The 18,610-nt window shown below is 40.0% G+C and overlaps 1 protein-coding gene and 1 long non-coding RNA gene across 4 annotated transcripts in view; both read left to right on the top strand.

The window, feature by feature from the left end:
• LOC123870431 (serum response factor homolog) overlaps positions 1-18,610 on the top strand; it is a 315,743-nt gene that overhangs the window by 177,262 nt on the left and 119,871 nt on the right. The gene's annotated exons all lie outside the window — the stretch shown is intronic.
• LOC123870437 lies at positions 92-17,647 on the top strand. The gene is made up of 3 exons (XR_006797078.1): positions 92-242; positions 14,214-14,220; positions 17,634-17,647. It is a non-coding gene; the product is annotated as an uncharacterized LOC123870437 (long non-coding RNA).

Here is an 18,610-nt window from a genome sequence, read left to right as displayed (position 1 = left end):
AACTCGAAAGAGAACCAATAGCAATACTATAGATAATATTACCGTGGTAATACCGTGTGTGTGCAGGCTAGTTTATGCCGTATCATTGACTTTATGTCTAGGGAATTACTATTGTTTCTCACGCTTTCGAGTAATTTTAGTAAATTATTTAAAAACAAAACATTTTAATTATGTTTCAATAGTACTACTGAAGGCAAATCGTTCTGTGGCGGGAAGACAACCATTAAAATTTCAGCTTGTAGGTAATAAATAATAGGTAGGTAATAATAAAGCTACCAAATATGATAACGTGAATAATAGTTTAGAGTAAACGCGCAAGTTCAATTTTTACAAAAGCTGCGTCTAAAGCATATTACGATTGAAAGCATAGTGGATACCAATGTTCGTTGGAACGTAATATTGTTACTAGCGCTGCTACCAGAGTGAAATAGAGTGGGTGAGCTCTCGGTTTGGTTCTGAAGCGACATCGATCAAATATTAGATATTTGAACACTAGAATTGAAGTGAAATCAAAGATTTAAAAATGTTATCACATTTAAAACTCTTTGTCACGCTGCCACATCACATACCTAGTCGTATACCTACCTAGTACCTACATTAAACGCCTGCCAGTGTAGGTAATGGCTCGAGGATTAGTTACAAGTTTCATTACTGTTATGATCATAACTGTGGCAGATGTATTAAAAACAGTTCATAATGGAACATTCATGTTGCCGACTATTAGCACAATGTACGCTTGCGCTTCCAACTTGTACCCGTGTTCGTCGTTGGGTCGCACGCGCCGTCAGAAAGGGCGCGCCTCGCTATCTCGCCCGACTGGACTAGTTATCGAAATCCATCCGGCTTTGCTTCGCTGACTGGCCAGTGGTCTCGTCTCTAGGTTGACATTTTTCGACATGAGATATTACCACAGTACACGACAGTTAGGAATCATGTACCAGAACGTCGAGACTTCACCTACACTGGCAAGCGTCTATTGTTAGCACATTAGCCCGAAAGAAGCCCTATTTGTCTTTTTTAGGGTTCCGTACCTCAAAAAGGAAAACGGAACCCTTATAGGACCCACTTTGTCGTCTGTCTGTCTGTCAATAAACCTATAGGGCACTTCTCGTTGACCTAGAATCATTAAATTTGGTAGGTGGGTAGGTATTACTACCTCCTAACTTATTCCGTTTGCTTTGCAGAAAATCGTGTAAATTCTTTACCAGACTGTACCAATATCCTATCAACTGAAAATTTACCTGTGGTATGCCTAAAGTTCCCTACTTACATACCTACTTGCGGGTACAGATAATTGAGATAATTTAATGGAATCCTTTAAACATTATAATATTCGTGTACCGGGCGTCGGCCACCAGCCCTCAAAGAGAAAGAGTCGTAAATATGAAAGATTAAACATTTATATCAGCCGCTTCGTAGAAACCCCGATGACTCCAACGAGCCGCGTGACGTAAAGCCCACCACACACTATGGAATGGAAATAATTCCAGAATATCCATATTAATATTTGTTGTGAACAACATTAAATTCGTCGTGGGCATCATCGGGGAGCGAACCCTGGACCCCTGAATGGGACTCGGAATTCTTAACCATAGGGCTATCGCCACTTTATGATAAATAGATGCCCCTGTTCACTTTTTATCTTTTTTCTTTCAGTTAATTTTTGATACAAATAAAAAAAATCATCTAAAAAGAAAATTTGCGTGGAGTTAAGTTGTGAAAATCCTGTGGGAACTCTTTAATTTTCCGCGATAAAACGTAGCATATCTTACTTTCCAGGTCTTTAACCAACTATCCAAAAATCACGTCGTCTCGTTCTGACGTGATTGAAGGACGCACCAACAAACAAACACACTTTCGCATTCATTATAATATGGGTAGTGATTTACGTAATGTAGGTACGCTACCTTTAACAGCCAAAACTCTATACAATGAGATCTTGATATAACTTAATAGTTAGTTTGTAAAGAATTAATAATGTAAACAGCAGCTGGACAAAGTAATGGATTTTTAATGATTTACACTGAAATTCATCAGTAACTTTCGTCCTGCTTAATTTGTTCTCAATATTGGGTTAAAAGAAAAAAAAAATGTTTTTAAACGGTAAAATAATCGTATTTCATAACAAATAAGGATATTATCATGAACGTTATATTCTGTGGATATCCACTGTTGGACATAAGTCTGACTTCAAGTCAACGGCTCCCTGCGATTCATTTGATGTCTTCTGTCCACCTAGTCGAGGGAGGGGAAAGGTGTACGCTCCACAACTTAGGTGTGTGCATTAAAATGAAACTTCTGGTACTTATTTGGGGGGGGGGGATTTCCATCCACTTAAATCCCTAGGACCCCTAGACTTTTATAAGTATTTTTATTTTAGTTTTGAATTACACGAATTAGATTAGAGCAAGTACGGTCGATAGTATGGTAGTTATTAATTACAAGCACGAAGTAAAATTAATATCTGATTTCTCTCGTGTATGGATTCTTGGAATATAATAGATGACAGCTTATTATGCTGAGCATAGATCGGTGAAGATACATTCACAAATTCAGGGGTGGGAAACATTTTCTAGCTGGTTATTTGCTTTTATAATATGGTCCCGATTTTTTTATATATTAGCCAATACAACCTTATTACCTTTGAATGTGTAAAAAAGTTTCGTGAAAGCAACGAGCAATACTTTCAGTTACACAAGATCGTATAGTAAATTATTACATTGATAATATTATTTACTTTTATGTTTTAAAAATACTAACTATTGAGTTTTTGCCGGCTCTGATAGTAGAATCTGTTTTCCGGTAGAGTAGCAGACGTATTTTTTTTAAATCTATTTTTATTCGATTTGATATGTAAAGTGCTTCCCTGTCCACTTTTTCTTTCTTTTTCTCTTTAGTGTTACAACTTTCAACTACAAAATTAAAATAAATAAGTTGGACTTTATATTACAAAGACATTTCTGGGATCTAACGTGCATATTTCTATCTGATTTTTATTAAAAACAGCCTTTGGTTTAGCATGGCCAACTAGCTATGATATAGGATTTTTTTGTATAATAGAATAGAATAGATTTTTATTCAAATAGACTTTTACAAATGCTTTTGAAACGTCACATAATTTACCACTGGTTCAGAATGCCGTTCCTACCGAGAAGAAACCAGCAAGAAACTCGGCGGTTGCTCAAAACTCGGTTTAAAAATATGTAGTACTAGCGACCCGCCCCGGCTTCGCACGGGTGGACACTACCACGAAAAATCCTATCTATTTTCCGGGATAAAATATAGCCTATACGGATTCGGAAGAATCCCTCTAAGTAATGGTAAAAATTTCGAAATCGGTCCAGTAGTTTTTGAGCCTATTCAATACAAACATACAAAAATACAAAGGTTTCCTCTTTATAATATTAGTATAGATTTAAAAATAGGTTTGCCTCCGCTGTAGAATCGATGCGAAATAGAGCTGTATCAGATTGCGATGCGATCTTAGATGGTAATCTATCAACAATATTTCGTCCATGCGGCATAATCCGAACTTGACGTGATGAGTTGATGAACCCTCTGACGTCAGCGCGGATACCTTGAAATATTCAAAAGGCTCTGTTACCGATTGGATATAATTTTGATACATTACCGTTTCTATTAACTCAAGTCTGGATTAGGTGGAAGATTTCAGCTTAGAATAGGTATTTGGTATTGTACTGTGGAATTAGGTACTTTAATTAACCCCCAACCCAAAAAGAGTGTTTAAGTTTGACGTGTGTATCTGTCTGTGGCATCGTAGCTCCTAAACTAATGAACCGATTTTAATTTAGTTTTTTTGTTTGAAAGGTGGCTAGATCGAGAGTGTTCTTAGCTATAATCATATCGAAGAAAATCGGTTCAGCCGTTTGAAAGTTATCAGCTTTTTTCTAGTTTTCTTATAGAGGTTTTGTCGGGGGTTTTTTTTAATTTTGAGTTGTTTATATTATTCTTTTAAACACTGAAGCTAAATAAATAACTTAGGTAATATCTAATTGGAGATTGATAAGGAATATACCTTTTTTTTTTTTTATTGGGAGGAGGAAAATCCTCATGGATACCGTCTGGCATGCCCGACTCCACTGCAGATGTTGCTGTGTAGTCCTCCACGTGGACCCTTACGGGTCCCGGGGTAACTGGTCAGGGCGATGGCCCTCTTCAGTGGTGGCTACGCCGCCTGCGACTGCGGGCGGGGCACGGGGTTGGACCACTGGTTGGGGAGTCGAGTCCGGGTTGTCATGTCCGGTGGTGGCCGCACGGCAGTGCGATCGAGCCCGCGGATGAACCGATTTTAATTTAGTTTTTTTGTTTGAAAGGTGGCTAGATCGAGAGTGTTCTTAGCTATAATCATATCGAAGAAAATCGGTTCAGCCGTTTGAAAGTTATCAGCTTTTTTCTAGTTTTCTTATAGAGGTTTTGTCGGGGGTTTTTTTTAATTTTGAGTTGTTTATATTATTCTTTTAAACACTGAAGCTAAATAAATAACTTAGGTAATATCTAATTGGAGATTGATAAGGAATATACCTTTTTTTTTTTTTATTGGGAGGAGGAAAATCCTCATGGATACCGTCTGGCATGCCCGACTCCACTGCAGATGTTGCTGTGTAGTCCTCCACGTGGACCCTTACGGGTCCCGGGGTAACTGGTCAGGGCGATGGCCCTCTTCAGTGGTGGCTACGCCGCCTGCGACTGCGGGCGGGGCACGGGGTTGGACCACTGGTTGGGGAGTCGAGTCCGGGTTGTCATGTCCGGTGGTGGCCGCACGGCAGTGCGATCGAGCCCGCGGATGTTCGCGAGCGATCGGCTACTGCGGCGGCGTGGGATGTCCGTGAGGCTAACGCCCGCGGCTCGGCGAGGTCGAGCCCGCCGGCGATGTTCCGGCGAGCGCCCGTCAGCCAGCGGCGGGGAAGCAGTGGTGTCTATTCAGGTGGTCAGGTCACGTGGCAGACCTAACTTGTCCGGCGGACGCCGATGGTATGGCGCGATGCCCCGCAGGTGCTGGGCTTGCGCTCCATCAGCGCGCGCGAACATCGAGGTGCTCAGGCGGCGAACGTGGTCGTCGAGGCTCTCCATGCGCAGGTCCCTGGAGATGACCGCGTTCCGTACGAAGCGTGGAGCTCCGGCGATGGTGCGGAGCGCTAGCGACTGCTGCGCCCGCAGCGACTTGCGGTCCGTTTCGCTTAGTAGCGCGTACCAAGCTGGGGCCGCGTAAGTGAGTCGCGTGCGGACGTACGTCTTGTAGACGCACAGCCTCGTACGGAGATGCAGGTGGGACGCCAGCACTGGGCGCAAGAGAGCCCGTGCGGCGCGCGTCTGCGCGACCACGTTCTTCACGTGGGATCGCATCTTGAGTCCCCTATCGATGGTCACCCCCAGGTATTTAGCCGAGGGCGTCCACTCGATGGTCTCTCCTAAGAGCGATACCCGTGGCGGCGGGGCAGTCCGCCCGAAGGATACCGCCTGAGTCTTCGCCACGTTGACCTTCAGCCTCCAGTCATTCAGCCAAGCGGGAAGTGCATCCAGTGCACGCTGCATTTTGATCGCCGCGTGCGGTCCTTTGATCGACTTTGTTATGAATGCAGCGTCGTCGGCGTACAACGCCAGCATGGCGTCGCCGACCACTGGGATGTCGTCCGTGTATCTGCCATAGCAGACGGGCGACAGGCAGCTTCCCTGAGGCACACCGGCTCGGATGGGGCGCTCCGTGGACAGGGCGTCTTCAACCGCCACTTGAAAACGTCGCAGATGTTGCGCAGTGACCTACGGACTAAAAACCTCCTCCACTCTTCGATATCTCCGCTCACGGCTTCCCGGAATTGCACGAAGCATTGCATCAGGAAGGAATATACCTACAAGTCCTTTATAATACTTGCAACGTATCGTCTTCTTGGGATAACAACCACCACTGTCTTTATTATAAAACAAGTGGTAATTAAAAAATTAAAAACACGACTGCCAAAAATGAACTGAAAGTAAAATTTTCACATTTGAAAATGGTAGACTGTTTGATATGCAGATAGCTAAATTATGTCGTAGACATCCGCTTAGAAAGGATTTTTGAAAATTCAACCCCTAAGGGGGTAAAATAGGGGTTTGAAATTTGTGTAGTCCATGCGGACATAAGCTATAGTAAGTAACTATGAAAAGTAACAGCTCCAAAATTCAGGTAATTATATTGTTTTATTTTATTATATTTATCAAAAGAATTGAAAAACACTTTCTGTTTCTTTTGTTTTTTAAAAAAAAAAAAAAGGAATTTTAGCCATTTTAATCATGACTAACATTCCCCTTTCCCCTCCAACTAAGCATAAAGCTTGTGCTAGGGGTGGATACGACAATAGTGCAAAGGCTGGGGTTTGAACCGCCGACCTTTCGGAATTCAGTCCACTCCTATAACCGTTGAGCTATTGAGGCTTTATTTTGGTTTGGCTCCATGAAGGCTAGGGCACGTGACGTGTCGTGTAGTAAATAAATTGCGCAGCTCCCTTACATAAGGCTGGGATGTGCAGGGCCGAATAAATCTGCACTTTCTCTCGTGACAGCCACGCTTATTAAGTTTGGTGACCACAGCGTAGACTATACAGTCAACGAAATAAAACATGGCACCTTAATCTAAATATATAAAAGGAAAAGCTGACTGACTTATCTATCAACGCACAGCTCAAACTACTGGACGCATCGGGCTGAAATCCGGCATGCAGATAAAAGAAAGGGTTTTTAAAATTCAACCCCTAAGGGATATAGTGATTTGAAATTTGTATAGTCCACGCGGACGAAGTCGCGGGAATAAGCCAGTTAGTAAATAATTTATTTGTATTTGAGCTACCACAAGGCCCCTTTTGTTAGTAGGTAAATACGAAACCTAAAAACTATGTTAGTAACATTAAGGCCCACGTGCACTGAACTGCTTAATCTGTCATTTTATGAACAAAGATTAATGCAGCTTTTCCGCAATCCACTAGCAGTTTTAAATGATTGTATTCCCTACACTGTGGCAAAGGCAATACTGTTACTGTATTTCGGAATACAATTTTTTGCTTGGTGCTCGTTACAGCGGGCCAATCGATAAGATTACCGTAAATTTATAATAACTAACTAGTGGACATAATATTATTACCCGTTCTCATGTTTCACAATCGACGATTGTTTCTTTTAATGTGTCTTGTGCTGAATCTTCTTTATTTTCAATTGCTTGTATAGCTAGTGGTAGATTTTATACCAAGCAACGGATAGGCTTGTAATATGATTCAAAGCAGTTGTAAAAGTACTTTGGTCGCTAACTATGGGCCTCGTAAGAAAGCTCAGAGGGGTAGCGCTCCAAAATCGATGGTTCAGAGTCACTCAGTGGGCGGGAGAGAACTATGTTTGCAGTTTCTCTTCGTGATCAAATCAGAAATGAGAAGATCCGTTGGAGAACAGACGTAGCTCAATGGTTTGCGAAGCTGAAGTAGCAATGAGCAGGGCACATAGTTCGAGAACCGATAAACGTTGGGTTCCCAAGCTGCTAGAACAGCGAAGACCTCCCACTGGGTGGACTTAAAACATCAAACGAAACGCAGGGAGCCGCTGGATTTAGGCGGCGCAAGACCGTAGCGTCTGAAAGCCCCTACAAAAGACATTTCTCTATGCATTATACCTGTCATTGACCCACGGTTAAATTTCCAATCGAGTATAATACAAAATAACTGGAAATAATATAATTTACATTCTAAGCATCACTGCGCTCCATTATCGTTCCATTTAACTTCAAGTAGTAGAAAATCGTGGATATAAATATGCATAAGCCATAAGCGGGGCTCGATACATTTTTGTTGTGCAAAATCTCCGAAACTCTTTAATTGCATCGTTAGCCTCCACGTCGGCATTGTTCTGGGAGCTGATAAAAAGGCTTATTGAAATTTTTACTCTGAACGCCTCTAGCTACCGGCCCTTTGCGTTTAAAACATTTTTGATGAAGCGGTATTGAGTACCTACTTATAGTATTATACTAGCTGTGCCCGTGACTTCGTTCGCGTGGAATAGTGACTTTTCGGGCAGCATATACTCTGTACGTTAAAAATGTTCGCCGTGATTCTTTAAATTGACATAACTTTTTTATTTATGAACCGATTGACATGAAATAAACACTAAATGTTAAGTGAAGCTTACTACAATATATTAGTGAAAACCGTATCTAAATCGAATAAGCCGTTTCTGATATTAGCGTGCACAAACACACAGACAAACAGACAAAAAAAAATTAATTACAATTTCGGGTTCGGCATCGATATAATAACAACCCCTGCTACTTTTTTTATATATTTCCATTGTACAGACATCACTTTTCTACAATTTTATTATATGTATAGATGAAACGGACGTCGTCCACGAGTGGTACGAGTCCCTCAAAGAGACCTAAATATGAAAGACTAGGTGAATTTCAAAATCCCGTGGGAACTCTGATAAAAGTAACCTACGTGTTAATCTAGGGTATAACATATTATCTCTATTCCCAGTCAAATCCGTATAATAGTTTTGGCGTGAAAGAGTAACAAAAATACACACACATACAATACTTATACATACACACTTTTCGATTTATAATATTAGTGTGATTATAAACTTTTATATAAGAGTGGTGACAGCCTAGTAGTTAAGACGTCGACACCTAGTGGAGGGTCTGGGGTTCGATCTCGGGTAGGTATGCAGTACGCTCCTAGAGGGATTTGTTGATAGTACGAGTATGTGCGCGGCCTACCGCCCTCTGGTGTTCAAAAACAAAATTCAACACATCAGAGATACAGAGGAGTTGGATAGTTCTCCTGAGTCTATGGTTTTAGTCGACTCTAGACTCTCTGGTGACGCGTAGAGTGGTGGTTAGTATAGATAGATAGATTAAGAAAACGACAATTAAAAGTATGTTAAAGTGTATAAAAGTGTTTTATTTTCACCGAAATGAACCGTGGCATTATCTTTAGTGAATAATTTTATTCACCTAAAGAAATTGTTTTCCACTTTTTACATCCAATTAAATTATTGCAGGTAGGTACTTATACTCACTCCAATTAGGTATATTTATTGACTATCATACACATGGTGAATTTAAAATTCAACTAGTTCTTCAATTATGCTCTAATTAATAATTATTTATCTACCAAGATAGTGTTTGAACTTTGAAGTACAAATTAAAGTAAAAACACTAAGTAGGTATTTACATTAAAAATTGGCTAAGTGCAAGTCAGACTCGCGCCGAGGGTTCTGTTCTCGGGTATTTTTTTCGACATTTTACACGAACAATCAAAAACTATTATGTATGAAAATAAATAAAAATCAGGTCTTTTCGTATGATATTCCACTTGGTATTCTTATCTTACTTTGAAAATTGAAAATACTAATTATTTTTTCAGGTATACATTTTTTTATATGATATTAGGTACCACAAATTCACGGGTTTCGAATTTTTTCCTTTACTTGTGCTATAGGACCTACCTACCTGCATGATGATTCTAGGTCAACGGGGAGTACCCTATATTTTTTCTTGCCAGACACGACAGACAGACAACAAAGTGATCCTGTAAGGGTTCCGTTTATCATTGTGTGGTACGGACCCCTAAAAAGTTAACAATTAAAAATTAGTTTGAAAAGCCAGCCCAGCGGGACGCCCGCGGCGAATGCTTCACGTATCGTGACCAAATGTTGGAACGCACAGACATACACTACAACAATATATCTAGTTTTTGTATAGTTGTGCAGATCAACACATTTTTTATAACCAACATTTTTCCGGCTTGTAACAATGTTTGCCCAGTCATTTGGTTAATTGTGCAGAGGTATTTTGGAGGCTGATCATTGGTTCACTGTATGAGATGCCGGGGTTTGATACCAGGTACGCACCTCTAACTTTTGGGAGTTAAGAAATTAAATATCACTAGCTATAACGGTGAATGAAAACATCGTGAGGAAGCCTGCATATCCGATTGTTCTCCATAGTGATTTCGAAGGGGTGGGAAGTCTGCCAATCTGCACTTGGCCAGCGTGGTTGACTATGGCCAAACCCTTCTCATATTGAGAGGAGACCCGTGCTCAGTAGTGAGCCGACGATGGGTTGATGATGATGATGATGATAGTGAAGAAACATTGTTTTACAATTTCTTTAAATCGTATTAACTATAGGAAGGTAATTAGTTGTAGTCGTTTGTTCAAACAAAAAGTTAGTTATAAATAATTGGCATTTAACTAAGCTTACGTGGCGGTAATGATAAACAGTGTTGGCATCTTTTTCCCTCAACAAGTAATTACCTAACGTCAGCGGATGGCACCCCGTGGCCTCATGAATTGCTAAATCGATTTTAATTGAACTCCATGAAATTGCAAGTGCAACCCGGTAGAAAAAAATGCTAATTTTCGCTATACAGTTGCGTGATATGTATATGAATGTTTATGGTATTTTTTAACTACATTTCTTAATGACAAACTCGCATGGTAACGGTTTTGTAGTCAGCATATAAGCAGAGTGTTGTCAAGTCTAAAACCATCTTCGCATTATTGTTGATTGTACAAGGAGCCAAAAGCTTAATTTGCCATTATATACTATTAAAATTTGTATGGTGCAATATGGAGCACGCGATATGCACCACCCGCCCTCCCACTACTAAACATGCAAGAAAAGCCAACCACCAAGCCAGCAAGCAATACGCACCACCACCACGCAGCACCACACAAATCCCAAAACCACTCGACGCACATTTCGACCCGACACCAGAGCATCCTCAGGAGATATAGACCTTACAATGTCTAATTGCAATGCAATTGAACCATACAGATTTATCTGGTTTAGCGGATTATGGCAAATTAAGCTTTTGGTTCCTTGTGTATCATGGACTTCCGCAAAATAACGCCTGCTTCTATACTACATGGTTGATTGTATTTCTAATAAAACCGGTTTTGGGCACAAATCTATGGACGTAGATATATTTTTGTGTTTTAAATTAATAATTGCAGATGCACTTAGGATGAAACTGATTAGACAACCAATCCAGTGAAAAGTTTGTCTATTCAAGACGGGTACTTTAGACTCTTTCTTCGGAGTTCTGTTATTTTATCTGTTTTTATGTCATAGCTAATACTGTCCTTCGTCTGTGCCGCCCCTTACAATACTTTATAGCTTAGATATTATATCCCCGTTTAGTGCCAGTTCAGTTCAAAGGCCACTTCTATTAAAGTTATATTGTGCGTCCCTTTAAGTAAATTGTACTTATTACGCTGTCCGCTAACAGAATTGATCGCACACTTTCCTAATATTTTGAGGTAACAATATCAGGCTTGTACTTAGCTAGGGTTGCCACCTGTAAAATCTATTATCTAGGACAGGGAGCTTGAAAATCCCAGATGTTCGAATGTAACTAAATCCCGGATTTATCGATCTATTTTTTTTTATCAACCAATCAGTCTGTTTGCGTCCTAAATACGTACTCCATCACACACGGTTTCCGCCTTTCTCATCCACTCACTTCCCACTACCTTGTTGGGATCATCAGTCCAGCGGGTTGGAGGTCGTCCTACACTGCTCTTGTTGATACGAGGTTTCCACGAGGAGGAGGGTGGTTCTAGTCTCCAGAACACGTCTGCCCTAGCGGCCATCGGTTCTGCGACAGACATGGCCTGCCCACTGCTATTTCAGCTGACTAATTTGTTTTTAATTCATAATTAAATAAAACTATTGTTATTTATAAATTTATAAATGCAAAGCACCTGCCTCAAACATTGATAACAAGTAACATCTAAAAAAATTAAATAGTCGTTTTCTCTCATCGTTCAAGAAATAATTAGGAAATCTCCGTCTTATAATATATCAATCAATATTTTCAATAGCCTTCAAAATTGATTTATTACAAGAAATAAATTTCTAAAAACCGGAAAGTATGCAAAATCTGCAAACTAGGACAAATCCGGGGAAAGCCGGACGAATGGCAACCCTGTACCGAGCCTTACTCGGAAGGTAACTCGATCCCCTTTATCTTAACTGACTGACTCACTATTTACGCTAGTGTCACGTATGGTATGCCCTTTGTGATCATTTTGTATTAATAGATAGTTTGAGAAATATGCTTCTATTGTTTGATTTATAATTGCTGAGCTTTATTTTCGGTGAGTGACAGATGTAAAGTAGGTATGTGGCAAATCATCACTATCCCAACATACCTAATATAATAACAAGTGTAAATTAAAAATTTATAACACCCCCGACGATCCAAAGTATTTGAGTTTTCCAAAACATCATTTTCAAATAAATAATTATGTATTTAGGCAACGTCCATCTTGACAGCTTGACATTTGTCTATTGACATAATATTATGAACCTAACGGTTATCTAACCTTCTTTTCTACAAGAAAACTAGAAAAGAGCTGATAACTCTTAAACGGCTGAACCAATTTTTTTAGATTATAGCTAAGAACACTCTCGATCAAGCCACCTTTCAAACAAAAAAAACTAAATTAAAATCGGTTCATTCGTTTAGGCGCTACGATGCCACAGACAGATACACAGATACACAAATACACAGATACACAGATACACAGATACACACGTCAAACTTATAACACCCCTCTTTTTGGGTCGGGGGTTAAAAATCGGGTTAATCTCAGAAAACAAATAACTCAGTGATCATCACTAAATGGAAGCCATCAAACTCATTTGACATTGGTTAGTTCTCCATTGCTGCTTCACTGCTTCACGGTTAAGAATAAATGTCAAATTAGCTTGATGGCTTTCATTCAGTGATGACCACTGAGTTAGCGAGTCACCTCCCTGAACGAGTTTAGAAAATGAGAGCAAGCAGGTGAAGTTGTTACGACTTATCACTTATATGTAGGAATCTTTAGGAGGTTAGAGAAAAATCTACAAAATATCAAAGATTTTACGAATAAGATGATTTCCCTGGCTCAATGGTACACGCTGTGGTCTTATTAGTGATAGGTCCCGGGTTTCAGGGGTTTGGAATTTTATTATTTCTAAATCTCTGGTCTGGTCTAATGACCATAATGGTCTGGAATGGTTTGGAGGCCCCGGCCGTGCCACTATGTAATTTAGGATTCCGGACTCCGGTACGATGCCGTTTTGAAACCAAAGGGGTAGGTATGGGTTTAGCTCGCTTCCATCTTAGACCCTATCATCACTTATTAGTTATAACCCCCTGAAATTGCAGTCATGGGTTAGCTTGTATCTGAATAAAATAAAATAAAAAGTAGTTGCAGGAAAGTTATGGTAGAAAATACTAAGGCTTTGTGCTGTAAATGACGTCACAGTGTAACATGCAGGCCACACCGATTGGTCACTCGGTTGTCGACAATTAAAACTGCACACAAATCTCCGCAGTGGGCGTGCCACGGCATGGGAACCTGGATATTTGAAACAACGATATTTTGAGATTCTACAAGCCATAAGTGAAAAACGATTTACTAGCAATTGTTCTTGCCATATTTTGTCAATGCCTTTGTGGAAAGTTGTTGACAGGATATATTTAAATGGCTCATCGTTATACCTAGTGCGAAAAGACCGATGACAAACTGGTTGATTAGTAAGGTGTGTACTTATTCTTGCAGATTCTTTTAACACAGGTCTATGGAATGAATAAATGAATGGTATTTGGAAGACAGATGGTCAAAGATGCTGCGTATAAGTCTTTAAAAATGTTGAATATCAACTTCTCACAGAGATGGGTTGTAGAAATAATAGATATGGTAATAAATGAATCACACTTGGATATAGCTTGGCTTGCAATAAAATGAAATAAGGTACATAAATGTTACTGTAATCAGTAATGTAACATAATATAGCATGGAAAACAAATCAACATTAATATGAGTCTCTCGCTTTCACGCGTACCTAATCATAATGCCTTTTTGGAAGCAAGAGCTTTCCTTCCTTACTACTAATAATTCTTAGGAAGCTTGTCAAAGAACCAAATTGGGCAAAAATGGTGTCGTAATATTATTTTATCCCTCTATCCAAAATGAATCTGTTCATCGCTTATAATTTGGACCACAGCCAACGTATTAGTCGCTAACTCGGCAGTAAACTAAGGAACGAGGTGTAATTGTTTTATGCGCACAAAGGGCTCTGTTAAAGCGATTGCCCTGCGTTTAGTGCTCGACTTAATTTGTTCACACCTCTCGCTGTGTGACCAATACTTTACAAGCACACATTAGGCCTTTAGAGACTAGGTATTTGTTCTTTTGTGCTAACGGAAGTGATCCTTTTTGTTTCAATCCAATTTGTTACTTAAACAAAGAAACTAAGTGAGTGTTTTTCACCTTTTCAAGTGTAACGAACTGTACACAAATCAACCATTTTGTTTTGTAAATTTTTATTTTTAATACTTTAATTAAATACGAAATAAACTGCCTGTCCCTCTGTCTACTAGTTTTTTATGGGTAATTGACAAAAAGTTAAGTGTGCTTGTTTGCCTGTTTTTCAACTTTTCATGGGTAAATAGTTGCATCAATTTTGATAAGCATAGATGAGATCACTTGCTTTGACGGTGAAGCAAAACCTGCATGCCTGAGAGTTTTCCATAATGTTTTCAAAGGTGTGTGAAGTCTGCCAATCCGTACTCGTCCAGCGTGGTAGACTACGGTCCCTTGTCATTCTGAGAGGAGGCTCGTACTCAGTAGTGAGCCGATGATGGGATGATATTCATGATGTGATTAATTGACATGTCGAAATTTGGTATACTGTAATTTCTACTCTGTGGTACTGCCGATTGCTCTTGGTATAATATAGGTATCATAATAACCCAAGCAAAGGACTTTGTCTGTGTTGGTGTTAGTTGGCGGGCGTGCTCTGCCTTTTTGGAGTGTTTTTTTTGTTAAAACTGACTGGAAAGCGCTCTAAGGGGGTGCCGCGTGCTTATGTTGGCGAGCGCCGGCACAGACGGGGTCCATGCTTGTTTAGTTTAACTAACTTGTTATAAATAATTACAAACTTGACATTGGCTAATCTTTGTACAGCCAGACGAGAGAAAAAAAAAAAAACCCAAGCAAATTCGTGTAAGTGATATAAAAATCAATATCCGATTACAGGCGTAATTTGTACTCGTACGAGAGAAAGTGATCATAATACAAATTGGATGTAAGAGACAATATAACTTGATTACGTCCATAAAACATGTGGGCAAGGGTTACGCAGCCTTGACCGCAGCGCTGCGTCATCCGACGAGACGCGATGATGTATGGCGGTTGGGAATGATACAAAATGTCATCCCTTGTGGGTCAAAGGCGACTTGTGTGGACTCGTTTCTTGCGGCATCGTTGAATATAAATGATATTTTTTAGCGAAGTTAAGTTTTAAGTTTTTTGCTTGGCTAGCGATCTTGTTTATTAGATTGTAGGTGACCCATCTTCTAAAAGTATATGTAATATGATATAGGTAATTATATGTGCTGTCACCTTTTTGTTAGGAATGTGCAATTAGACAAACAGTCAATCGCTTACGAGCACGAAGAAACCATTATGTAGTTCACAATATATTGCAAATAAAACATCTGACTGACGTTAGAGTTTAACGAACGTTTCATAAATAGGCCATTCGGGGTCAATGCCGCGTCGTAGGTGGGGCATTGACCCGAGTTTTGCACGCTATACATTGCGGGTTTGAAATATAACACTAAAACTACAAAATAAGTCAAATGGTTATTGGCATTGGATTGTGTTTAGGTAGTAGGTATGACACTAAGATTTTGCTAACGTTCTAGTTACACCCTGTATAGTCCCAGCAGTAAAGTGTTGTAAATATCACAATACTTAGCGCTGTAGAACAGGAACACACAATTATGATGACAGTACAATGGCCGCGACATCGCGTGGACACCGCGCGATACGATCTGCGATGAATTGTGGCTGCGTATCGCGTCCATCGCGCTTATGATTGCCTTGTATCGCCCAGGAACAAATTGCCAGACAAATGTTACAATAACTTTAAATCTTATTACCTAGATACCTAGATAATGCCCGCGCATTCGTCTGTACAATGAGAATGATGCCTATGTCTATAATAAATTATTTAATTAATAAATCATTAAATAGAGGGTCTTGCAAAATTCGCGAAATCCATGTCCGCTGTTAGTTTTAAGTTTGCTGACCATTTTAAATCATCGATACAACTAAAAAAGTACGTCAAATTACGTCAAATATGTATGACATCACATCTGTGTGTTTCATACAAGCTCCCTCACTGAGCGAGCGTTTTGACGTTAGATAAAAAGTTGCTGATTTGACTAGTAGTCATCATCGCCATTCAAAAATCAAAAACATGACTGCCCTGCCAATAAACGAACTAGAAAGTAATAAAAATAACATTTGAAAATGGCGTCATACAACCGCCTCATTGAAATTTTTCAAAAAATATACCTAATCAGTGTCATTCAAGATGATGTAAAGCTTCTGACGATACCACATACATCCAAATCGGTTCAGGCGTTTAGAAGTTATGGGGGAATAAAGAAACTATTCGAGTCAGGAAGTCGAACTGTTGCTCTATTGCGGTGTGATTGAAGGACAAAGTACCACACACCAACAAACAAATTCGAATTTAAAATGGGTAGTGATAGGTAGATAATACGAAGGGAAAGCTCTTTACGAGGAGAATAAAGTTAAATGTCCTTATTTATCTCATTTCACAAATTAAATGCAACCGGGGAGCACAATTCAAATCACGAAACGAGTTTTTTTGGACATTGTTATAACCACGCGTGGGCGAGCGAGGCGTGGGCGCGTCACGCAAAAACCTCCGAGCTTTAAATTACTGTTTTTGTTATAAATCAACGGAACATAACCTCTTATTTTGCTTTTGTGCCCCTTTGTTAAGTAATCACGTTATGTTTTAGCAGATTCTTGTTGATTTTATTCGTTGACATGGCTCCAGTACTTATTGGCCCAATGCGGTCGGCGAGAGACGGCCTACGTGTAAATGCTGTTCCCGAAATTCGCCAAGATCAATCATCAATCAATCAGCCTGTTGGCATCCACTGTTGGACATAGGCCTTCCCAAGAGCGCGCCACCACACACGGTTCTCCGCCTTTCCCGACCCACTTCCTGCTACTTTGTTAAGATCGTCAGCCCAGTGAGTTGGAGGTCGTCCCACAATAAGCTTGCTGGTTCACCGTTCACGGTTTCGATTTCAGAACATGTCATTGGCCTGCGGCCATCGGTTCTGCGACAGACATGGCCTGCCCATTTCAGCCTTTGATGTTTTTATGGAAATCCAAAAAATCCGACAAGCCAGTCAGTGTTGGCTACATGCAAATATGCCTACTACGTAGATAAAACACCGCCGCAGGTGCTGCTACGGGTGTGGCGGTTCAACGCGAGCGCTACTTGAGATCCTCAGCCTCGCTCCGAGAAGCTCTTGGCAACCTGTGTGGTTTACTCGGCTTCTGGAGAGAGCTTGGATGGCTGGAATACTCCGGCGGGGAGGGGCACTGCACGTGCAATAGTCAGACACTTTTAATTGCAGATACTTGCCCAGATAGAAGAAAGAAAAAATATTATACTTACCTATCTTCACCAAATGACCCTGTACACCTTCGCCCAGTGCATTGCTCGAGCGCTTTGGGCCAGTGTATATTAGGCTCTTTAGCGTTTGGCTGCAATTTAATTGATAAGTTGATAACCTAGTATGTGACAGGTGAGATGGCAATCGGGGTATGAGGCGGGGGGACTCCCCGCACACCCGCATATCATCCGAGCTAGCCCGCACTGGGTTAGCGCGGGGTTTTTTTTGTTTTATTTTTAAATCTTAGATTTTACAGCTCGCCAAACTGGTGGGCCAGGCTGTGCGGGTTACAGAGGCGTCCCCACCCCAATGCCATCTTCATCTGTCACATACTTACTATGGGTAACCTAGTAAACCATTTTAAAACTTTTGTTGGTAACGTTAAGTTAAATTAATATGTGATCAGTTCACAGGTTCAGAGTTATATCTAGCAATAATGTTTTTTTTTACAAAATAGGACTAAAAAACTAAAGACCGTGAAATTGTTTTCTCACCCAAAAATACCTATTAACGTACTACAGAACCAAATATTGCTATCTAAATTGAAAATTTTTCTTTAACAAAAAAATTAACGGCTCACTTAATTTTTTATTGAACTTTTAGTTTTAGCATAAGATGAATCACATTGAAGCCCAAATTATATGTGATTAGGACGCCATTTCGTTAAACCACTTCGCGTATATGGTGTTGCCATTAGACGGGGTTAACGAGGTACAATTGATAATTTGGAAATTATCTTTATAAGAACCTAACAAAAAACAAAATGACTCCAGAACCAGATGGTGTGCCTATTTTTTTTGAACGAAAATTTGACGAATAAAAAGTTAATGAATATTTATTCGGCTTATTTATTAACTAGGCTTTGCTATTATGTATACCTAAGTTGATATCTGAAAGAAGAATTTCTGAAGATCCATTCTTAGTGATTTCTGCTGAGCTGGTTGAGGTTTCAGTTACCCATAGAATGATATAGTTGTTTTGTTACATATTGCAACTTTTTACGATTTGAAAAGAGCAACTGCTGAGTTTCTTGCCGGCTCCTCTCAGTCCATCCTTCATTC

Source organism: Maniola jurtina, chromosome 12 (assembly GCF_905333055.1).
Source record: "Maniola jurtina chromosome 12, ilManJurt1.1, whole genome shotgun sequence".
NCBI classification, from domain to species: domain Eukaryota; kingdom Metazoa; phylum Arthropoda; class Insecta; order Lepidoptera; family Nymphalidae; genus Maniola; species Maniola jurtina.
This window is presented reverse-complemented; position numbering and strand designations above follow the sequence as displayed.